The sequence below is a fragment of the Phyllopteryx taeniolatus genome, chromosome 13 (genome assembly GCF_024500385.1).
Source record: "Phyllopteryx taeniolatus isolate TA_2022b chromosome 13, UOR_Ptae_1.2, whole genome shotgun sequence".
In the NCBI taxonomy this organism is placed as follows: Eukaryota; Metazoa; Chordata; class Actinopteri; order Syngnathiformes; family Syngnathidae; genus Phyllopteryx; species Phyllopteryx taeniolatus.
Window position 1 is genome coordinate 2363646 of NC_084514.1, and position 24285 is coordinate 2387930.

Genomic DNA, 24285 nt, shown 5'->3' on the forward strand with positions numbered 1-24285 from the left:
ACTGAAGTTTAAACTTTAAATGGTCAAAATTCTGACTATATTTTCATAAAATCAAGACCTTTTTCCTTATTCTGTTCAGTGTGATTAATACTTGTAGTGGAAAGATTGGTGACTGTTGAAAGTAGCCATACGTCACTTTATGTGTACAGATATGACATGAAACCCTCCAGCAGAGACAAATGTTGGAGTTAAAAGATGTTGTCATAGGTGAAACTTGTGCAATTAGAAAACATATCTCCTCCACAAATGATGTCACATTAGTATGTCAAAGAATGTAAAATTATGAACTTTTAAGTGCTTACGTCTTCGCACACATGCGTCCTCCAGACTCCTCCAAGGTGTGGCTGAAGAGCTCCACCTCTAATAGATCATGAGCCACACATCTCAGGCTGCAGAAAGATTTTTGTTCATTATGGCAATAGAATCTAATGATTAATATTTGCCGTGCATGGCCACGCAGGTACTGCCCCCTCCCCCCATTAGGTCCGTTTGCAAATCTGTAATAAAACATTTATCCAGCTATTACTTTAGCTGACCTATTGGTCAAAGTTGCTAATGGGTTCCTGGGCTATTCCCAGCAGAATCTCTACATTGATTTTGTGTTCCTCTGAAATATCTGCTCAGGGCTAATGCCACTACTACATGCTGAAATGAAATTAGTGACCCGTTGAAATTTCCTCCTATTTCCTGCTTAAATAAATAAAAAGGGGGAATCTGGAATGCTCGGGAGATGCTGAGGCAGTGGATCCAGTGGGGCAACACGAGAAAGTCATTTTCAATTCCGTAAGCTTTTAAATCATTCATCTACATCTGAAAGTCATCGTCAAATACCTGACACCTACACAAAGACCCACCAAAAAGAACTGACGGTACAAACATGTTACTATGCCTTCCCTGTCTTAGCCCATTGTTATTAAATCCTGGAATAACAAAGCCTGTTATGTTTCCCTTGCGTCTTCCTACACCGCCCCTCCTTCTCCCTGCATGCTGACTCTCATCCGGTGAGCTCAGATGCATTACATCATGGCTGAGCTTATGCCACTGCGCAGTAAGATTCCGTGTTGTGTCATCGTTGATCCACGTGGGCTCATCCACCCCCCCCCCCCCCCCCCCCCCCCCCCCACACACACCCAGTGGGTAGGCTGTCTAATATTGCTATGGGGATACTGCTCAGAACTCTCATGCTTTCATAACAACAATAACAACACTGCACACCGAAATTTAAACCTGTTTACTGTCTGTTAATTTACAAGTCATCAGGATTTATTGTACCTGTGACTGCTGTCTGCTTGACTGACAGCAGTCCTTTCTGTCCGGATGTGTTATACAAGGCTGAAAATATCACTTTGACAGCCTATTCAAACACAGCACAGATCATAAATGATTTTGAATCCAGATGAGCAAGGCATGAAGTCCTAGCCATATAATGATCTTAGAAGTGCTCGTTCGCCAGCTCACTGAATTTGTCTGCAAAAATGCAAGATCTTAGACTCCGTGTCCAGTCACGGCCCTGGGGCGACTCCTCCTCCTGCTGCTGTTGATGGCTATCCATTTGGTGCGTATGAGCTAGAAGGCAGAAAGGAAAGCGCATCGGTCCCATCTGCTGCATTGGTTTCCACAATCCCTTCACATTTGTGGGGCACCCAACCCCCCCCCCCCCCCCCCCCCCCCCCCCCCGCTAGATGTGAACTCATGTATCGGAAGGGGGTGAATGAGGGAGATCTAAGGGGCTAGTTTAGAAGTGGGGGTTGTTTTTCATCTACATTAGTTCAACTCTGAGTACAGCCCCTTTTTTTTAGGGGGAACAGCAGTACAAGTGGTAAGCCCATCTGCCTCACAGTTGTGAGGTTTGGAGTTAGGCTTTGAATCACGGCTCTGACCTTTCCGTGTTGAGGTTTTCATGTTTTCTTCGTACTTACATGGGTGTTCTCTGGGGACTCTGGCTTCCTACCACAGTCAAAAAACATGCATATTAGGTTCATTGAACACTCTAAATTGTGCACAATCTAGTGCGAATGGATGGTTGTCTATACTGTCTGCACATTGTAGTAGCGTGGTGACTAGTCCTGGGTGTACACCACCTCTTGCCCAAAGTCAACTGGGATAGGCTCCAGCTTACCCTTGACACAAAACAGGAGAAGTGCTATAAAAAATGGATTGATAGCTCTTGGAACTAAATGAATCCCGTGCTCCATTACGTCTACTGTGGCTCGAGGTGCCTGCAACATTCAAGTAAAAGAAGCTCATGATGAAGCAGAAGTTAAAGCACATATAGAAAGGAACACAATGTCATAAATGTCCAATCTAAACACTCTTATGCATTAGCAAGGGTTCAATAAAAGGCAGATATCAGATATATTCAGCTCTGCGGACTGCGCCCCAAAGGTTCCTGAACCTTTCGAAAAGTACAAGTCCCAAATAGGGTCTTATTTTGCAACAGATCAATTACCCCAGAATTTTTTTTTTAAGGTAGTTCCTAAAGTCAAACACACAACAGTCTTTCAAAAGTTCCTAGTTCTGAGAAAATTCCATATACATGGCAGGGGAGTAGTTTCTGTTGGCATTTTAGAAAGAAAACCAGTCTTATCTCAAACTTCCACTGAGAAACATTTGCGTGTGGATTGTACGTTTAGAATTGTATGTACTGTGTGTAAGTGATAAAACTTTGCTGGGACACAGCAGTAGTACAGTAAATGTTGCTGGAGATTGATCTATGTATAAACAGTGGTCTGTTCATGTTGTTTTTGTTGTGGCTTTACTCCCGTATGACCACCACTTCATACACGAGTCCTATTTTCACACCGTTTACAGCATTTAGTTGGAAATGCTTACGTCGTCTACGAAAACGTTTGATTTTAGACCAGCTATTAAATGTAAACAAATCTTATTAAATACAGTTTCAGCTAAAAACGATATGTTCCCTAATGTAGACAAGTTGCAAACATCTGTAAAGCAGTTTTCAATTCTTTTTTTTTTTAATTTTATTTTATTTTTTTTTTAAACAAACAAAAAAACAACAACATTATGGAAATCTTAACCAAATCCCCTTATCATAACACTTACCACTCATTAATGCAAAATATTGTTTTCAGTGTTTGTCTGTGGCATAGAGTCTCTGCCAGGTTTCTGGAGTACTGTATAATAACATTGATATGTGTTTACACTATTTATCACATCTTTTATGGTCAGTTTCCTATGTACTCTATTGATCCCAAAGGAAATTCAGCATTTTATGTCTATTTAAAAAATAATGTTTTATGAGTGCAAGAGTGGTTGTCTGTATATGAGTTGCTTCTGGATTGTAGATTTTTTTTTTTTTCCGCCCCTATGGAGATCAATAAAATATACAGTATATGTTGTAGCAGGACTTGCTAGCTTGCTCACGTTGATGAAAACTAGTCAAATGGGAAAATACAGAAATTGAGTGCTTAACAAACATTTTCCTAGTAAATAGTCAGTTCTCCAGCTGGAAGCATGTATTCTACTTTCCCGATTGTTCACAATGCTATTTCATTATATAGTAACAAGGAGAGAAGTTTAGAGGAGACTCAGCGGGTTGTCTTTTTTGTTTTTTGGCAGGCAGTATTGTCTCACCGACACAGAAACAAACAGTTCAATCAATCCTCCTCGAATATGTTCTGACACGTGGGAAGATCTCATTGGGATAAGGTCGCTCTTCTGTGGGGAGGTGCCGAAGGTCATGCATCAGTCATGTGAATTATCTGTTGAGGGGGACAGAATCTCGGCGGCGCACCTCCTTCTCTTTTCAACTAGGAGTAATCCTATTAATTAAACGGAGTCCCTTGGATGACATTCTGCCGATTTGCGGTTGAGTATTCTGTACACTGCGGGAGAAAACAAATTGTTTCGATAACATTTCATAAACGCCGCAATAATGGGATCAGTGTAATTAGAGGCGTTTTGTAATGACATTTCCTCATGAGCAATCATAAAAGTCAGTTGGCCTGCTTGTGCTCAGTTTGGGATTTGCAGAGCTGTGTTTGCAATTAATTGTGACTCCACATTTGATATTTGTACTGGAGCAAAGGGTGCATGGCCATGCTTTTTAATGAGAAAATTGGAATTAACCCTGTGTTTGAGTCTGAAGTTATAATGAGATCAAACGTACGCATTGTGTTGGTGGTAAATCTAAATATCATAATCCAATTTAGAAAGTAAGTGCTTTAATAGCTCATAAATGTTTGTTTCGATGGTTATTTGGCCTGGAAATACAAAGGAGCATAAGAATGACACATAAAAGGAAAAAAAGTTTAAAATATGCAGAAAAACAATCATATATTGCAAGTTTTTTTTAGCAAAACAATTGAGAAAAAAAACATAATTCCAAGAAGAAAAACCTTATTGCTGTGTCAATCAAAACAATGCATTGTCATCTTTGTAAAGGCAGAATATTTGCTACATCTCTTCTTTTAAATATCATATTGTGCAAGTGGTTGTCATGTAGTGGCTGGTCTGTCGATGAAGACTGTTAACAGTTCTCATCCCAAAGCAGAGTGGACCCCCACTTTTTGCGGTTAATAGGGACTGGGCCAGACCACAAATTGCGAAATCTGCGGATAACTGATGCCCATTGATTTATTTATTTATTTATTTTTTTCTTGATTTTTTTTTTTTTTTTTTTTTTCAAACCCCAAACATTTTTGAATGAGTGGTGATAAAACATCAATAAGCATTTTTTTGATTGGTTGATGACCAAAAAAGATAAAATAATAAAAAAAGAAAAACATTGAAAAAAAAATCTGTGAATAGTTGAATCCGCAGGTGCTGAACTGTGAGTATGTGGGGTCCGCTGTATACATTTCTGATGGCAACTTTTCCCAGAAGACAGCTTTCTAAAAAAAAAAAAAAAAAAAAAAAAGCCTTTTCTTTTTCATAACATCATGACTTTATTGTCGTAATATTGTTTTGTTTTTCATTTGAGTGTGCCCTTATCACTAATTTGTACACGTCTGTACTATACTGTATATTTGGACAGATAATGTTTTTGCCATCTAATCAAAGGGACTATGTAGTACTTCATCATTTCAGTTCAGTGCTCTCATTGCTTACTGTTGAGGAAAGTCTGTTTGGCTATCTTCCCAGATGCATGGATTTAAGGCTACAGCAATACCTCCTCCCCCGCTTTGGAGCAGGGATTGCATGTGGGCGCGTGAGATAGAGAGAGTTGCTGGGGTTTTTGTGCGTGTTGTTGGCCCGGCAAGATACATGAATTTAAAATAAACCAACTGTATATGGTTCTCACCGCAAGCTAATGGCTTAATTTGGAGCGTTTGAGTCACCCAAGCTGTATTGTAAAACCGACTTAAAAGAGGTAAAGTATCCTCTCTGCAAGTCTCCATTTTAATGGCACAGCAGACATTCATGACCCCCTACCTGCCCACACCAGGATTAAGCAAAGCAGTAATCTGGATTCAAAAGTGCAGCTCAAAGGGAGCCCATGCAATTTCCCCCTAAAGCTAGAGCAAGGCCAGCAGTTGGTCATTCATATGCATCTGAAATCTAATACTCCGCCGCTGTTCCCCCGCTGTGCACTGCCCCTCTTCCTCCCTCTCTCCCTCCCTCGCTGACTCACCAGTGAACCTCGACTCCACCAGGGCAATCTGACCATCCTACGCCTCATTCTCCAACCCCCAGGCCCCCTCCCCATCTTTCTATCTACTTGCATGTTACCCAGGTGACACCACCAGGGCATCCCCTCACTGTTCAACCAAATGCTGGGTTTCATTCGGTCGCCTTTGCTGCATCAGTAAATAATTAGCACACGGAGTCCTCCATGTCTGCACACAGGAAGCATGGATTGCTTAACATGCATGTTTCACTGATTGTTACCAAGGAGCATTAGGGCCCCACTGAAAATAAATAAAAAATAGTTCAGTTACTGGAAGAAAAAAAAAAAAAATCATAAAATTATCAAAGTTCAGAAAAACGTATACTATGACAACACGATTTTGCTAGAAATAGTTTCTCGTATTACAAGAAACAATTTGTAATTTATGAAAAAGTTACAAGAAAACATTACAAGAAAAACAATTCTAAAGTTAATAGCATGAAGTTATCATTAGCAATTGACACAACAGACATTACCCAATCCCAAACTGTTTGTCACCTACACTTAAGTTGACAAGATCCATAACAGTGAATAACAAATTCAAAAATTACATGTATTTCATGTAGACTTTCTTCCCCCCCCCCCCCCCCCCCAGGAACAATAAAAAACAGTAAATACCTGGTTAAAATGCTCCACCAACAGCTGCTATTCGTCAACTTTAGCACCAGGAACATGAATCTTTCCACAGCAATCATTATATGCTGTATGCGTACAAATATTTTGAAAAACTGAACATTAAGCAAACTTGTTTGGAATATCTGTCAGAACGAGGAAACATATGTAAATGCGACTTCCTTTGATGAATGAATACAGAGGTTTTTATTGCGCAACACAAGTTCACCTTGCAGTGCATCTTTGATGTAATGTAGGATGAATGACAAGAAAGAAAACTTAATTTGACTTGTTTAAGTTCCTTTCAGCTTGCAACCATCTCTAACAAGGTAAAATGAAATGTTTTCACAAAGCTCACAAAGCATTAACAAAAGTAAATCATCATAATTCAGTTTGAATGCTAATTTAGCCAATTTTGACATGGAGACATCCATGAAACTCGGTTTGCTAAAAATATACCTTTGTCAATCCTCTTAATTCATTACGTTGATTATCCAAGGCCTTAGGCCCTTGGTTAATTAAACAAAATAAGAACAACCAGTTGTTGTCTTTAACAATGATGAGTCTTTGCTTGTCTTCCAAACAAAATGAATGGGGGAGGCGTGGTCTAAAGAGGAAGTATTGTTAGAAGGACAGCTCTAGTGCCCAACAACGAGGATCTCATTGTGTTAAAAAGTTTAAGTCATCAGAAAGTGAACATCTTGATCCTAATCCAGCAATTAAGCAATTCTCTAACAAATTATGCTAGAGTGGATGATGGATAGTTGACCTCCCTAATTAGTAAAAATCAGTAATGCCCTCACAGGCTTGGATCTGCAAAATGATCAGCGCTGCCAAAAAGTCCATTAACTGCATGTAGATTTTAATGGATCTGCATCGAAGTGTGGCTGCAGAGACAACTTTAGATGTTAGTGCATGCGATGGAATGGCAAAATGAGCATGTGCCAGGAACTGAGTGGGACTTGAAAAACTTCCCTAATGCCCTGCAGTGCATGTTGAATCCCAAAAAGTTCAAAACAAATCACACAGTTGAATGATTTGTATGCATCATGTTGAAAAAATACTTTATACTTTAAGTGTGTAAAATGTGTATTCATGGAATTTAACCATGCAGCTTCCATCACCTGTTCTGAGGTTTGACTTATTGATTTGATTGATTCCCATTACCCATAATCTATGGACTATGAGAACATTTGGCCAAACCAACACAATATGGAGGCCGGAACACATTTCTTGTGTACAGATTTGTCAGACAAAGCTTTAGTGGAAGGCTCTATGTGATTGCTTGTAGCCATCGGGATCTCTCGTCTCTGAAAAGATGTGACGTGTGGCCTCACTCTTTATCTTTGATACACACAAACACGATGAAAACAGACACCTACCTTGATTCGCTACTTGTTTCCTGGCTGGTCAGAGTTATTCATTTCATGGAGCCAGCAGAGAACGGCTGTTGCTGGGTCATTACAAATGGCCACAGGCACTCCGGAGTGTCCTTACACCATGGGCCTGCTGTTTCTTGATGTTCTGGATGACCTACATTTCTCTCCTTGACATTTTTTTTTGCAATGTACTTCATGAAATTGTGGATCAGGAATCCAGGTTTTCACAGAAATGCAATGGATATCTAGATATCTCATTCAAAGAAACACAGTACATTATGCTATAATACACAATACAGTACTGTAACAGCACATTTGTTCAAATAGTAACCTTCACTCTAATAGAGACCGTGGATATTAGCGCTGTTCACTTGAACGAACACAGCACCTCAAATAGAGTAGAGAGTCATTACTAGGGATGTGCCGATACCACGTCTTTCAGACCGAGTATGAGTACAGATAGGCCTACTTACATTTGAGTATCCACCACTACCATGTATCAGTACTTGCTAATGCGACGTCTTACAATTGTGATGGAAATGTGTTTTATTTTACGCAAATGTTTTTCAAGAACAAAAAAAACCACACCACAAATATACTCAAACATGGCAACTTGTCATTACTGACATTCTAACATCCGACTCTGTGTTTTTTCAGTCTTTCCAAACATTTCACTTCAGTGTAACCTGTAACGCAAGGCATGTCTCAGTGTGAACACTAGGAGGCACTATGTAAAAGAAGTATATACTGTAGATAAGAGACAAAGAAACGAGACGAATAAGGTATTTTCTGGTGAAAATACACATTACGTTACCTGTGTGTGTTAACTACAAAATATTCATCCATCCATCCATTTTCCATACCATTTCTCCTCATTAGAGTCACGAGCATGCTGGAGCCTATCGCAGCTAACTGGGTGAGAGGCGGGGTACACCCTGAACCGGTCGCCAGCCAATCGCACGCCACATGGAAACAAACAACCATTCACCTATGGGCAATTTAGAGTCTTCCATCAACCTACCATACATGTTTTTGGGATGTGCGAGGAAACCGGAGTACTCGGAGAAAACCCACGCACGCACGGGGAGAACATGCAAACTCCACACAAGGGAGGCTGGATTTGAACCTGGGTCCTCAGAACTGTGAGGCAGATGTGCGAACCAGTCATCCACCATGCTGCCAACTTCAAAAAACAGTGAGTAAAAAGAAATACAAGAGTGCTTCTTGAAAATACCACAAGTTATTAAATAAAACTGTGACAGGACAGCAAAGCTGATACTTGATATCACCATCGCTTACTTCTCTGTACGCGTCGTGAGGGGAGTGTGACTGGCTTGGCCGGACCCGAGCAGCATGGAGTGGAGCAGGCGATGGGGCTTAAGAAACTTGGTGCTTGCCGCACAGCCCGCTGCCACAAGTTGCTGGGTGGTCACCCGAGTGGAGTTTATCATCCATTTTGTATTGCATAATTTGCTGTAGGCTAACAAAGTTTTGTCATTCGTGTTTAATTTCACCACACGACTAACGTGACTCCTACTTCATCTGCCCAGAAGTTATACTCGGCTGGTAATATAAACATAAGAGAGAGAGAGAGAGAGAGAGAGAGAGAGAGACTGTGAGTTGAGAGAACTGTGACTTGAGAGAACTGTGAGTGAGAGAGTTAGAACAGACATGAACGAATAATTTAAAGTGTGTTTAAAAAATTTGTCTTAAGTTTAAATGCATTTACAGTAGAGGAGGGGTAAAACTATGAAAATCATTTTTTAAATTTTTTTATTTCAGCTGTCACCGGTGGGACTGAAATGTATCCCGGCAATAAACGGGGGTTCACTGTCTGAATAAATACAGGTTGTCACAATTCAAATGCTTCCTAAAATATTGTTGGTACTTTATCTTTTAGCTGCACGTCGTTGTTAACTTCCAGTTCCTCTGAAGGTCACTAAACATGTTCTGTCTCACCTGTGTGACAGGACGGTCACAAAGTATTACATGGGGTGATGAGATGAGGGACACGACTTTGATCAGAGGAAGATAGTTCATTGAATTTTAAAACCGCAATGCTCCAGACAAGTCAGCATAAGTGCTGCAAATGTATTTCAAAGGATGCAGCCCGCATGGCCTTGGTATGGTATGCTCGTACTCGATTTAGATGTGCTAAACTTGTGTTAGCCTCAAGCTAACACAAGTTTTACTGGGCATAAATGAGGTGTAACTGTGTGTGATTGAGAATTAGTGAGGTAAGATGACCGAGGCGAGAAACGGTGCCACTGTGATTTCAATTATTATAAGACTCTTTGCAGATTAGTTAATTAGGAAGGGTAATGCAGTAATTAACATGAAGGCCAGTTGGTGCAGCATATTCCTGACTCATACAATCCCATTTTCCATATCACTGTGAGCTGCATGCTCCCTCGTCGTAAGAACTCCCTAATAATCTCATTAGGCCTCACTACAGAAACTATACGCATCTTTTAATGATGGCCCTAAGCATGGAATTGCTGTGCATTTCAAGCAATTTTGTCTACGGTTACAGAAACTTGTTCCATGCTGACAAGTTAATGACACCGAATGCCGATAGTATAACCTGACCAGTTAGCTTGTCACCCAAAAGAATTTCTCATGACTGAAAATCAGAGGTGGGTAGGAACGCGTTACATTTACTCCGTTACATTTACTCAAGTAACATTTTGGATAATTTGTACTTGACAGAGTAGTTTTGATGAAGCATACATTTTACTTTTACTCGCGTATTTATGTTAAGAAGAAACGGTACTTTTACTTCGTTACAATAATCTACATGCCGTTTGCTACTTTCATTTATTAATAATTGCGTGCGCGATCTATTTTTAGACTTCTGTTTTGGACTTCCGCATCGGGCGCGGTTGCACCAATCCATCGTGATTACCACAGTGATGTTTGACTCAAGTTCACCAATCAAACGACACAAGAAAGTCACGTCCACACACAAAGTCTTCTATTGGGCTTCGTGGGCCAATCAAAGTGAGTCGTGACAGCCGCGTGCAACTCACGTTTACATCACAGACTACGAAAAACAACAGCTTTAACGTGGAACGGAGTTTTGTCACTGCCCAAACTTGGATATTTCAGCCCACTTCTAACTTGAGAAAACACCTTGCGGTAAGTCTGGTTAGCAAATAGCTTAAGTCATTCAGATTCAGTAATTTTAGTGGAAAAAGCAAATAAATTTTCTGTAAGGTCCCTATGTATGTGTTGTTGTTTTTCCACTTAAAAATTGAAATGGTGGCAGGTGTGTGTGGACTCTCAACATGAGTGAAAGAACATGAGTTTGAACGTGATCTGTTACTTCTGAACACAGCTATGTGCCAGTTATAAGAGGGAGTACATCCTTGTGCAACAAGATTTATTTTTATTTAAACTTTTTTTAACCAGGTAAAAGAGAAACAGAACATCTTTTGCAATGGTGACCTGGGCCAAGAAGGCATCAAGTCCAAGTCAATCACATTCAAGTTTATTTTAGTTGTTTATTTGTACCTCCCCTCTCAAAAAAATACAAGAATAAATAACTTGAGTTGTACAATTTCTAGTTCACATTTATGGTGGAAAACCCTTTAAAATGATTTATCCATCCATCCATTTTCTGAGCCACTTCTCTTCACTTGGGTCGTGGCGGTGCTGGAACCTTTCCCAGCTATCATCGGGCAGGAGGCGGGGTACACCCGGAACCGGTTGCCAGCCAATCGCAGGGCACATACAAACAAACAACCGTTCGCACTCACATTCACACCTACGTGTCATGGGTGTGTGTTCCGGTTTTTGTCTTCCCCCTGTTTCATACACACCTGCTCCTGAGAGCATCTTCACCACCTGTGCCTCGTTCACCCTAATTACCCCTTGCATTTAACCTCGTGTCTCAATCTTTCTCGTCGCCAGTTTGTTGTACCTTGTCGTCGTGTTCCAGCATTCCTTGGTTCCAGCATTCCTTGGTTTCCACGTCAAAGACTCACAGTAAGACTAGACCCTGTTCCAATTATTGACCTTGCCTTTTTGCCTCATGTTTTTGGATACTGTTGCCTTTTTTGGATTGCCTGCCTGTGTACCGACCTCTGCCCGTATATTAAACCTCTCTTTTTTGAAACTGTCCATTTGTTTTGGAGTCGTGCATTTTTGGGTCCTATCCTTTGTTCCGTTCATGACACTACGGGCAATTTAGTGTTGTCAATTAAGCTACCATGCATGTTTTTGGGATATGGGAGGAAACCGGCACATCTGCCTCACAGCTCTGGGGACCGGGGTTAAAATCCCGGCCCCACCTGTGTGGAGTTTGCATGTTCTCCTGGGTGGGTTTTCTCCGGGCACTCCGGTTTCCTCCCACATCCCAAAAACATGCGTTGTAGGTTGATTGAAGACTCTAAATTGCCCGTTGATGTGAATGTGAGTGCGAATGGTGGTTTGCTTCTATGTGCCCTGCGATTGGCTGGCGATCGGTTCAGGGTGTACCCCGCCTCTCGCCCGAAGATAGCTGGGGTAGGCTCCAGCAGCCCGCGACCCGAGTGAGGATAAGGGGTAAATAAAATGAATGGATGGATAATAATAAATATTAGAATAAATAAATGGCACACCTTAAATATCTTCTTGCCCCTCAGGGAAAATGCTACTCACTCGCTGTAATCACCTTTACTATGACATCCAATACTCCCATGCCTCGCAGTAGACGTCATTACTACAGCAATAAAAGGGAAAGTTCCGCTTCATGCAAGCTAAATAGTGTTCATAGAAATGATTAGAAATCTACCTTGCCTTGATTTTCTGTGGCATACCCAAGCTTTTTTTTCCTTCCAGCGGGGCTGTGCGCTGCAGTAATTAGACAAACGCCATAAGGCCCCTGCCTCCTGACAAGTGATCAACAAACAATGATTTATGCTACTGTCTTGTATCAGGGGGATGACCATTGATTTAAACACACAAAGGGAGCACGCACACATGCAGACGCACGCCACAGATGACCACACGCATAAATCAAATATAATACGGCAACATTTGCTCGTGTTGTTTTTATTCTGATCTGTCCTTTTTACCTGCCATTCAATTTGAATAAACATCAAAACCTGGTTGGGCACGTGTTTAAAGACTGATCCAAATAGTTGCATCCTACCGTTTTAAGCCCTGTAAAGGAATCATCTGCGGATCAATGTTGTCACTCTGTCATTCCGTAGATGCTGATCCCACATATTTACAATATTGATTGTCACAGAAGCAAGTAAACACAACAATGTGCCTGTGTTTTACTGGCCGGTGAGTGTGAGTGCATTCTTTCTGTTGTGATGGTATGCTTAAGTAAGCTTTCTTGACAGACAATCTGCATATTTTATTACTCTGCCAGCTGCTGGGTCTAAATGCATCCCTCTTGCTCTGAAATCATAGGACCGTATTTCTATATGTTCAGGAAAGCAGTGGCTTTGGCTCCTGATTAATGAGTATTGAAATGGCTTTTAGTTAATATAGGAGGAAAACATTAATATGAGATACAGTATGCAGAGTGAGAAGAACGGTACCGATGTTACCACTCTCGTCAGGTGATTGATCTGGGACAGGTTCACAGCGTCGATGATATTACGACATCAAACATTAAGCAATGACATGGGCGAAGAGGACATGAGCAAATGTTCTGAAATTATTGATACCAATTCATTAGGCACCACAGCAGGAAATGGTTGTTGTTTTGTACGAGTATAAGGCAAACGTTAAGTGCCTCTGAGACACTGAACAGTGTGGGAATGAACTCTGCATTATTGTCTTTCCTTACCACAGATTGATCGCCACTGCAGTCAGGTCGATGCGTGTCTAAACATGACGTTAATAAGGTGACTTGGCCGATTGCCTGTACTGCAACAGCAGGACAGCGTGATGGAGCATAAGTATGCAAAAACAGTTTCCAAGATAGTGTACTGGATTGCAATGCTTCACATTCTCTCTTTTTCCTGCAGTGTTAAATGACAACAAAATGTGCCGTTATGGTCGTGGCAATTGGCGGCATTCCATTGTCAGTGATTGTTGGTCACACAAAGAGAAGATCCATATAGATTAGATGCCATCATGTGGGAGTGACCGAGTTCGTCTCTCAAATTGTGGCAGAACCTGTACGGCGTAGATTGACCTTACCCGGCTTTAACTCTCAGTGTGGCAGTGGAATAATTGAGTACGCAGTATGAATTCACTATTAGAGATTCATGTGTCTCACACTGCCTCACTCACCCTGAGCCCCTTTCAGCTGGAAGATGATTGAAAGGCCTCCGGTGTCTCCCAGCTCGTGGATAAGCAGTGGTCATAGGAAATATCTATGTGAATGGATACAGTTTTAACCATCGATTAAACACTGAGCGAATGCACAAGCACTCACCCCTCCATTCACACTAGTAACTACCCCTCCTCCATTTTTGTGATTTAGGGTACATTTACACAATGATCTCTAAGTGCGGTGTCATTCCCGCACAGCTCGTCATATTTGTGAGAGCATAATCGATAGCTTCATTTGATCTTCAATAGATTGAGATGGTGAGTCGAGGTAGTGAGGAGAGCAATGTTTTATGCTGTTGGATAAGGTCAAGCCATGTTTCGCCTGTTCGGTGAATGGGCTCGGAAATAGCCCTATCAACATTGATGAAGCAATGATGAATAGGAATTATGGTTTGACAGGTCAAAAATTGCTACTTGGAAAAAACTAATCAATCACAAGTGAAATTATATTTCTAACCCTTTCAGTGTCTTGAAACTGTTACATTGACCACTGAAGGCCCCTTTTCCAGTGCATGGTACTTACTCATCATGGCACAGCTCTACTCATTGTGGAAGCATTTTCACTAGTACTCCTCACTCAGATTTGTCATTGCATTACCACTGTGTTTGATTGTTTGGTTTTAAATCTTCTGTAGATGCTAACTAAGTATAGTCCACTTTATCCATACTAAAGTATGTTTTTTTAGGCTCTGCATTTTGTGAATTCATTATTTTTAAAAGTAAAGCAATTCAATGTTTCACCTTTTAAGAAGTAAATACCAAAACTGAGCAATTAGTCAGTTTTAGTGCTGTGCATCATAATTTGTCCTGGTGATATCACTATGGCTTTGTTACTTATAGCATATCAGGTTGCCACAGCCCACAGGCGTGACCGTTTCATGCTGTTATTAAACCAAAGCACTACTGTCTACACTATTCCGTCACCTGCCTCGGTGTTATCGTGAAAGTGCTGCAGTATTTTATGTATGCACTACATCACTTACAGTGTATATACTGTTGTCAATTACTTTCATATGGAGTGAAATGAGCAAGTTATCCAGCAATGCTTTGTTGTTATTTGTATTTTTAGTTTTGAGGCTCACATCACCAGCTGCCTGTATTTTACCCAACCAGATTTTGCTTTAATAGTGAAACAAGTTTGTATTGTGCTTGCATTTTATGCTAACATGCTGCTCTGTCTCATGTTTGAATTTCTTCTGGCAGTTGGGCTGTTTGTCAGAAGCCTTAGAAGGAGCAAGGTATTTAGCTAGCGTTTTAGGGTTTTAAAGAGCACAAAATTATGTGGTTAGGCATGAATACAACAGGTGCGTTTTTCAGCCAATTATTTTAGTTATGATCTACACAAAAAAAAATTGCAAGGAGGAGAGTGACCTACTGTCGAATGGCGATTCGGCTACTGTATTGTTGTGGACAGTACAATACAGCACATTTGATACCGTATAACAGAGCTATTGACTTTCATCCAGACAGCATCCGATGATTTCAAGGGGTTTCCAGTATTCATGTCCCGTAATCCGAAGCCAGAGGAAGAGAGCCTTACTAACACTTGGCGCTACTGCAGGCCATAGTCAAATAGAACGCTTACTATAGGGGCTATCTCATTTTGATGGTCATTAGACAATCAAATGAGAATAATCTGCTTGGATCTCAATTAGACGGAAGCCAATTCTCCCAGTGCTCTGATGGCCTTTCCAAGATCCACCGAGCCATACCAGGTGTGCTGTTCCCGATGATTCCTCTGAGAGTTCACAATGTGTGAATGATCTTTAGGATGGCAGAGGAAAATGCCATAGGCAAATTATTGTTCACGAATAGGGGATGTAATGGGTGAAACTTGCATGAGTGTTGATTTTATTAATTTCATCAATTACAGATGTAGACTCCTTAATAAGCTGCAATGTGAGTCACTCTTTGTTGTAAACATACCATATTCTTACAGTGGAAACGAAGTGCAGCGTTGCCTAAAATGTGATCTAGTGACAAATAACAATAATAGCACTTCATTTAGGAAATATTTTTCCCCAAAATTTTGGTCGAATTCCAAATTTTATTAGCTTAAAGGCAGTATTTATGTTTTGAGGAATCAATAACTGTGATTTAATCTAACATAATAATCGTTTTACTTGCTCCTTTATTAAAATGCAGCAATAAATAGACTCATTATTTATTATCTGTAAACCGAAAGTGACCCAAAGCCATACTGTATATGCCCTCCAACAATCTGAAACATTTGGTTGTCAAGGGCATCTATTTGCTAGGTCCTCAGTCAAAACAGCAGTGGCTGTTGCTCTTAGCATTAACTCCTGCTGGCTCCTAGAGGTTAAAACCGCTGTCTTGATTTACAACCACCAGTGGACTCCGGGGGCCGTTAAAAAGATGTAAATTTGGACTGTTTGTACAGAGAAAGGTGCATGAACCCAGGGACAGACCACCCACTCTCTTTGCCTCCAACAACACTTTCCATGGTTGTGGCTCACAAATCAGAGGGGGCCTTTCATTTCAGGAAGGTCACAGACCTTTGTATCACCTCTTAAAGACACCCCATTGGAGTCATCTCTCATTGGGCACAACTGGATGCTGCACATCCTTTTATTGGACAACAGTATTTGTTGCCTCAAGCCAATAATATGAGGCTCATAGAAATGAAAATGGTATACAAATGTAGATTCAAACAAACACCTGTGTGAGTGTTAAAAGTCACTTTCGATGCTGTACTGCGACTCTGTCATATCACTAACAAACCCAACATTTGCATTTATCACACAAACAGTGTACACACACAAGGTCTGGCCAACCTTGACATCTGCCTTTTGGCTCAAATGTGATGGATGGATTAAATGTCACCTATGCCCTGGTGATTCCATCACTCTCTGAATAGCCGTGGTTGTGTATGCGCTGCTGTTGTTTGTTTCTGCCAGACGCTCGCATTGTGTCTGTCAGTCTCGCCTGTCACTCGTGCGCTGACGTGCTCTGCTGGATCCTGCAGCATTTGACACCCTCCCAAGAACTCCTTACCCACCTCTGATTCCTGTGCAAAGACATATGCACGCAGTTACACACACAAATACATCCACAATTAGCCAAGAGAAGCCGGGATTCTGTGACTTCCTGCAGATAGCTCTTTAGATAAGGCCCTGCACAGAGACATCCGTGTAAAAAGGCTCACTGGAAGCCTAAAGAAAAGGACCGCATATAGTAAAGCTCTTAGGCTATTCTGTTGATGTGATGATGGGTCACAACAGCATCCTGTCACGACATATTACTTTTGGTTTGTGCACACCTCTGTAGCAGTATCTGCTAAAACTAATTTATCACATATTGAAGCAGGGGACAGACACCATCCTGCCTTATGGGACATTTCTGATCGTGTCAGAACCCACTACCATGGAATGTGGTTTGTAGAATAAAGAAGCTAGAGAGGAGAACTCGACATAATTAATTCAATACTTCATACTCAGAAATGTGTCCTGTGATTGGCTGGCGACCAGTTCAGGGTGTACCCCGCCGGATAAGCGTTACAGAAAATGGATGGAATTGGTGTTTATTTGTCAGAAATTTTAGCTGCTACCGTAGTTCAAAGCGCATCACCGCTGATGTGCAGTGCTTGCACTAACCACATGACTGCGAACAGAGTGGAGCTAGTTTACAAAAGCAGTCTGTGTTGCCAAGTTAGTGACTTTATTGCTGTACATTGCGACTTTCTGAAGCCCTCTCGAGACGATTTAAAAAACAAACAAAAAAAAACAGCGCCGTGATCAATCACACAGTACGGTCATTCATGCGGAACATTGCCAAAGAAATGGTTTCCATTTATACATTGGTATAGCAGTGATTTATCGATATGTTGGAAACTTTTGACCCGAGGTATGTGCTTCCAAAGCGCAAATATTTTGCTGACGTCGTCTCCCTCAACTGTATAACTCTACATGACAGACATATGGACCAGCCTAACCATGCAGTTTGACTGCTCATTTTATTATGTTAAATTGTGGAAGATTCAACATGTTAATTTATTAAGGATGATATACGATGGTATACGTTTTGGCAAAAGGGACATTTTACCAAACAGGAGAAATGCATTTTCAAATTATCGGTAGAGACAAAAAAATATGCATATATATTATTCCTGTGGAAGTTGATGCAAGTTATTGCTCAGAAAGAATTTGCTGGTGAAAAGAAATATCTCAAACCTTGTTTAATATCAGGAGAAATAAAGGAAATCCCAAAGGAAAAACAAAAAGCAAAGCACAAAACTAGTTTTGAATAATTTCATTGTCATTTGCTTTTTTCTATAATCGAAGGAGAACGATCGAGTATGATTGGAAATCTGATTTGTTCTTTTGTGTTCTTGGCTTTTGGTTTATTGAAACAAAGGGCCATTGGTTCTGGTTTTGGTGTTGCCTGAAGCACATGTTTTGAATCATAGTTATTGTAGTCAATGGAGATACTTGGTTTATACATGATGTCATATAATAATGTCTAAATTTCCTTTTTCTATGGGAAAAATTACAATGAATGTTTTTATTTTTATTTGGAAAATTATCTTAGTCCTGTCCATGCCAATGTTGTATTGAGTCTGGAGGTGTCCCAAAGCAGACATTTTAGTGGATATGACGTCAGAAACGTCATCTGGGTGTCCACCGACCAACACATCTCTTTTGCATATAGAGGTTGGTGATTGTGGCCTGTGGAATGTTGGTCCACTCCTCTTCCATGGCTGTGCAAAGTTGCTGGATATTGACAGGAATTGGAACACGCTGTTGTATATGTGGATCCAGATTATCCCAAACATGCCCAATGGGTGACATGTCCGGTGGGTATGCTGGCCTTGCAATAACTGGGATGTATTCACCTTCCAGGAATTGTGTACAGATCTTTGCAACATGGGATTGTGCATCTTCCTGCTGCAACATGAGGCGATGGTTGTGGATGAATGGCACAACAATGGCCCGGTTCAGATCATGAGAAATGGGGGCAAAAACAAAAGTGTTGCATTCATCTTTTTGATCAGCGTTGTTGAGAGTGAATCAATTGCGCCTCTGCTGGTTTCACCCAAGATGTGCACTCTGTTTTCTCTCAGTTCCCTCAACAGAAAATTAAGGTCATCAATTCCTTCACCAATATTATTATTATATAGGATTCATACCCATCCGTAGTTATGACATATTTCCATTGGTAGTTTAGCTACAAAACAACAGTCCATACAGGAGGAAACAGTGAGTCAATAATGTTGAAAAAGTCACAATGATCATAAAGTGGACAGACAAGGATATTTGCCTGACATCGACAATATATTTTACCCACCTGATCTCAGTACTGGCATGACTTGAGATGAAGTGAGCAGAATGGTCTCGATCAAAAAAAAAAAAAAGTCAGCTGCAACGTTAGAAGTGTCTGCCACCACAGCATCATTAACACCCAGTTGTGCTGGAGGAAGGGAGGGAGCGCAAACGGGGGTCTCCAAGCACTCGGAGCAAAATTGCAAACCCAAGGTTCCTGATACAACCTGTTATTATTTTTGACACAAGCCATTTACAATAGCTATGAAGGTGGCAATGGAAAATGTAATATTGATTGTACGCCCTCAAGGCTTTGCTCCCCTGACTTCTAAAACGTCACACATCTCACATACTGTATGCTGGGCGTGATGATATGTTTCTCCCTTATTTTTATTATTTTTTGTTTGCATCTCCCCACCCCAACCTCCTTCTTCCACAATTCCAATTTTAGCAGCATTTTTTTTTTTTTAATATAACGTTGGCTTGATGGGGTAATTATAGCGGTAGATTGAGAGTGCAAGGTGGTGTTTTTGGAGTTAGAAAATAATAGAATGCTGCACATACTCGATAATGCAATATGATGTTTGATATCAGGCTGATGTGACAGGTCTTAATGTAGCCAGCGGCAATGAGTATTTCATATTGTTTTCATGAGAGTGCTTACTCAATTACTTCTACAGGACGTTTATGAAATACTGACTGCGCCCTGAAATAGAAGTGGCTCACTGGACACTTTATTAGGTACAACTTCACAATCTAATTTGAGCTAAAATAATTGTACTGTATTGAGAAATTTTTGAGGAATTCTTCGTTTTGAGTGCATGACTCAATAATACAATACTTTAACAGAATGCAATGTTTAACGCCATGGGAGAATAAAAATAAGAAACACCGCTACATCACTACAAACTACAACCACAATAATAAACATACAGTATTTTCAGTTGAGCAAAATGTGTCCCATATAGTGTAGCTGGTGAACTTTCATGTTTTCCCAGAGGAAATATGTTCCAGAGTTAAACTGTCCTTATCATAAAACCTGTACATGCAATATTTTAAGTAACATTTAACATTAGCAACTGTGTAGTGTAAAGCGAAGGTAATCGCTGTACACTAAAACTAAATACAGTGCCCCTCCCTGCCACATAGTGGTTCATCGTTCGCGCCACTGCTATATCCCTTTACCTGATCGTTTTTTTTTTAGAGTATACAGGCAAATCAAAAAAGCTGCATGCTTTCAGTGTAGAACCACATTGTGCCGCAACATGGTGGACAGCACTGAACTCCACTGAAAGGAATGCAGTGTAATTCAGAGCAAGGAAAAAGGGCAGAGAAGCACACTTTGCCTCTTATTAGGAGAATCATGTGAGCAACAGAGTGAAAGGATGTTTACTGAGGCACCATACAACCAATATAACATCCCAAACCATACAAGAAAACGTTGGTTTGGTAATATCTGGGACCTTTAATAAGTTTAAATGTATTTAAAGTATGTGCGACTAGTAAAACTATAAAATAACTTCTTTTATTTATATATGGTCTCTTCAAGTATTATCATTAATTGCATTTGAGTCTGGATTGTATCCCTCGTGACATACGGTGATTCACTGTGCATCTAAAATGAAGTAAAATGACCATTTGAAGACACTTTACAGTGACAGGAAATAGCTTCCCTGAATTGCTCAGTCATTCACAAGCAAAGATAGGGCGAGGTTCTCCTCTTTGTGAACAAGTGCGTGAGAAAATAGTCGAACAGTTTAAGGAAAATGTTCCTCAACGTACAATTGCAAGGAAATGAGTGATTTCATCATCTGCGGTCCATAATATCATCAAAAGGTTCAGAGAATCTGGAGAAATCACTGCATGTAAGCGGCAAGGCCGAAAACCAACAGTGAATGCCCGTGACCTTCGATCCCTCAGGCGGCACTGCATCAAAAACCGACATCAATGTGTAAAGCATATCACGACATGGGCTCAGGAACATTTCAGAAAACCATTGTAAGTAAATACAGTTCGGCGCTACATCCGTAAGTACAACTTGAAACTCTACTATGCAAAGCAAAAGCCATTTATCGACAACACCCAGAAATGCCGCCGGTTTCTCTGGGCCCAAGCTCATCTAAGATGGACTGATGAAAAGTGGAAAAGTGTTCTGTGGTCCGACGAGTCCACATTTCAAATTGTTTTGGGAAATTGTGGGCGTTGTGTCCTCCGGGCCAAAGAGGAAAAGAACCATCGGGACTGTTATGGACACAAAGTTCAAAAGCCAGCATCTGTGATGGTATGGGGCTGTGTTAGTGCCAATGGCATGGGTAAATTACACATCTGTGAGGGCACCATTAATGCTGAACGGTACATACGTGTTTTGGAGAAACATATGCTGCGAATCTGAGCAATGTCTTTTTCATGGACGCCCCTGGTTATTTCAGCAAGACAATGCCAAACCACATTCTGCACGTGTTACAACAGCGTGGCTTCGTAGTAAAAGAGTGCGGGTACTAGACTGGCCTGGCTGCAGTCCAGACCTGTCTCCCATTGAAAATGTGTGGCGCATTATGAAGCGTAAAATACGACAACGGAGACCCCGGTTGAACAGCTGAAGCTGTACATCAAGCAAGAATGGAAAAGAATTCCACCTACAAAGCTTCAACAATTAGTGTCCTCAGTTCCCAAACGTTTATTGAATGTTGTGAAAAGAAAAGGTGATGTAACACAGTGGTAAACATGAACTTGTCCCAGCTTTTTTTGGAATGTTTTTCAGCCATAAAATTATAAGTTAATGATTATTTGCTGAAAACAATCAAGTTTATCAGTTTGAACATTAAATATCTTGTCTTTGTAGCGTATTCAATTAAATATAGGTCAAACATGATTTGCAAATCATTGTATTCTTTTTTTTAATTTATGTTTAACACAACGTCCCAACCGGCGGCACAGTGGACGACTGGTTAGAGCGTCTGCCTCACAGTTCTGAGGACCGGGGTTCAATCCCCGGCCCCGCCTGTGTGGAGTTTGCATGTTCTCCCCGTGCCTGCGTGGGTTTTCTCCGGGCACTCCGGTTTCCTCCCACATCCCAAAAACATGCATGGTAGGTTAATTGACGATTCTAAAAATTGCCTGTAGGTGTGAATGTGGATGGTTGTTGGTTTGTATGTGCCCTGCGATTGGCTGGCAACCAGTTCAGGGTGTACCCCGCCTCGTGCCCGATGATAGCTGGGATAGGCTCCAGCACGCCCGCGACCCCAGTGAGGAGAAGCGGCTCAGAAAATGGATGGATGGACAACGTCCCAACTTCATTGGAATTGGGGTTGTAGGTGCAGCCACAAATACAAGGCATTGGAAAGTAAACTATTAAATTCATAGGATGCTAGCTGGTCTTTAAAATTACCTGTCCCCAACTGTCATTGATAGAAGGTTGTCAGAAGCAAAGCAAATATATTTAACAAGGCAGTCAAAGGACGATAGACAAGCCCGTGTGAAGTGCAGCGGAAGTGATATGGGAAGATTGCAGGGGTTGCTCATTACAGTCGGGATTGTCTCTGTGTTAAGTGTGACAACTTTCCGCTTGTTTCTAAAATAAATGCTTACGCAAAGGTACATCCGAACATGTCACGATCGGCAATGCCGTAAGGGCAGTTCCCAAAAAATAGACTCCAGGTCAGAGGTCCGAACAATTTTAATTAAATGGCAGAGCATGTGATGGCGAAACATATGAAACTAAAGGAACTCACCACCAGAGAGAATCAAAAACAGATAACGCAGGGAGACACGACAAACGGTCCGTGTGGTATAATCGTATTGAGCCTAAATTTGGACAGCGGTCAGAACGGCGGCAAACACGGGGCAAAAACGAGTGACTATTCCGACGCCCACACACTGTCACGGTGCCCCCTAAAAAGGCTGATGATTACAATGCATGACAGGTGCGTCACCGATGTCCACGCCCACCCAGACACTGCAACACAAAGAAAAACAACTTGAAACACAGGGCCATGACAGAACATGTTGGAAACCGCTGATTGTTGTGCTAAAAGCTACCCTCAGGAAGACTAAAAACAATGCAAATTTGGAATGTAGCCTCACAGACTCCTGTGATAAGTTAATTTCCACAAACACCAGCAAAACATTTGTGATGTCAAGTACAATTTCTTTCAGTTGTTATTTTAATTTGAACATTTTCCCAGTGCAACATAAGATATTTAAAATTGTCCAACATTTAATTCTGTTTTATTTTGTTTCCCCATGTGCAATTAGAAAAGAAAACATGATTTTATCTCTAAGTCATCTTTATTGGGTTGATACGGCCAAAAACACCCTTAATGATACAGCGATAACTGGTTTTGTCTTGCCAACCCTGCCCATGGGATTTCCTTGCATGAGACGTTTTGATCGGTTTACTGTACAACAAATCTTGTATTCGCCAATCATTCGCAAGGTGATTGGTCTGTGATGTTTTAGCCAGTGACACTCTCTGGTGATAGTTCTAAATGTGGCTGGTGCTTCGAAGGTGTAAAGAACTGGCTTTTTACTGCCTGGGAACACAACATGAAAAACTTGACACTGTTGTTCGACCCTCATCGGTCAACAATTTCCTTGTGGCCTTAAAACTTCCCTACCTGTGAGACTTCATTGAAGGAACCGTCCAGTGTATCGTGTTGTCTGAAGAATTACTGCTGCTGATGATAAATACCAAGGCTTTGCGAGACTGCTTTTTAACAATATGATAAAGAACATTGCCATGATTTCCATCTGCTGTAGGTTTAAATTTTCTAACAGCACCGGATTGTGTATTTTAAACCAGTATTAACATTTTAGTATGAACCACAGTCTTATACCGAAACTTAACCAAGTGGTAGTTTTGAGAGATCAGACTGATATAGTTAAGGTGCTGAGGTGTTTTTAACAGTGGGATTCGATTTCTGCATACAATTTCTACATGGAAATGTATAATAATTACGATCTGCTCTGATGGTAAGCCCCTCATTTGATACTTATTTTGAATGTGTGGGTTTGGAGAAAAACAAGGCGATAATGTTGACAATCAATGCTTCCAGTGACAGTATGACCTGGATACAGTACTAGCTGTAGAAACGTTTTGTCAGTGGTTTGG

At 40.9% G+C, this 24285-nt stretch overlaps 1 long non-coding RNA gene across 1 annotated transcript in view; it reads left to right on the forward strand.

The window, feature by feature from the left end:
- The first annotated feature begins 11550 nt into the window (after window positions 1-11550).
- LOC133488230 (uncharacterized) overlaps window positions 11551-24285 on the forward strand; it is a 134858-nt gene continuing 122123 nt past the window's right edge. The window contains exon 1 of the long non-coding RNA XR_009791583.1: window positions 11551-11607. This is a non-coding gene — a long non-coding RNA (uncharacterized LOC133488230). The remainder of the gene's footprint in view (window positions 11608-24285) is intronic.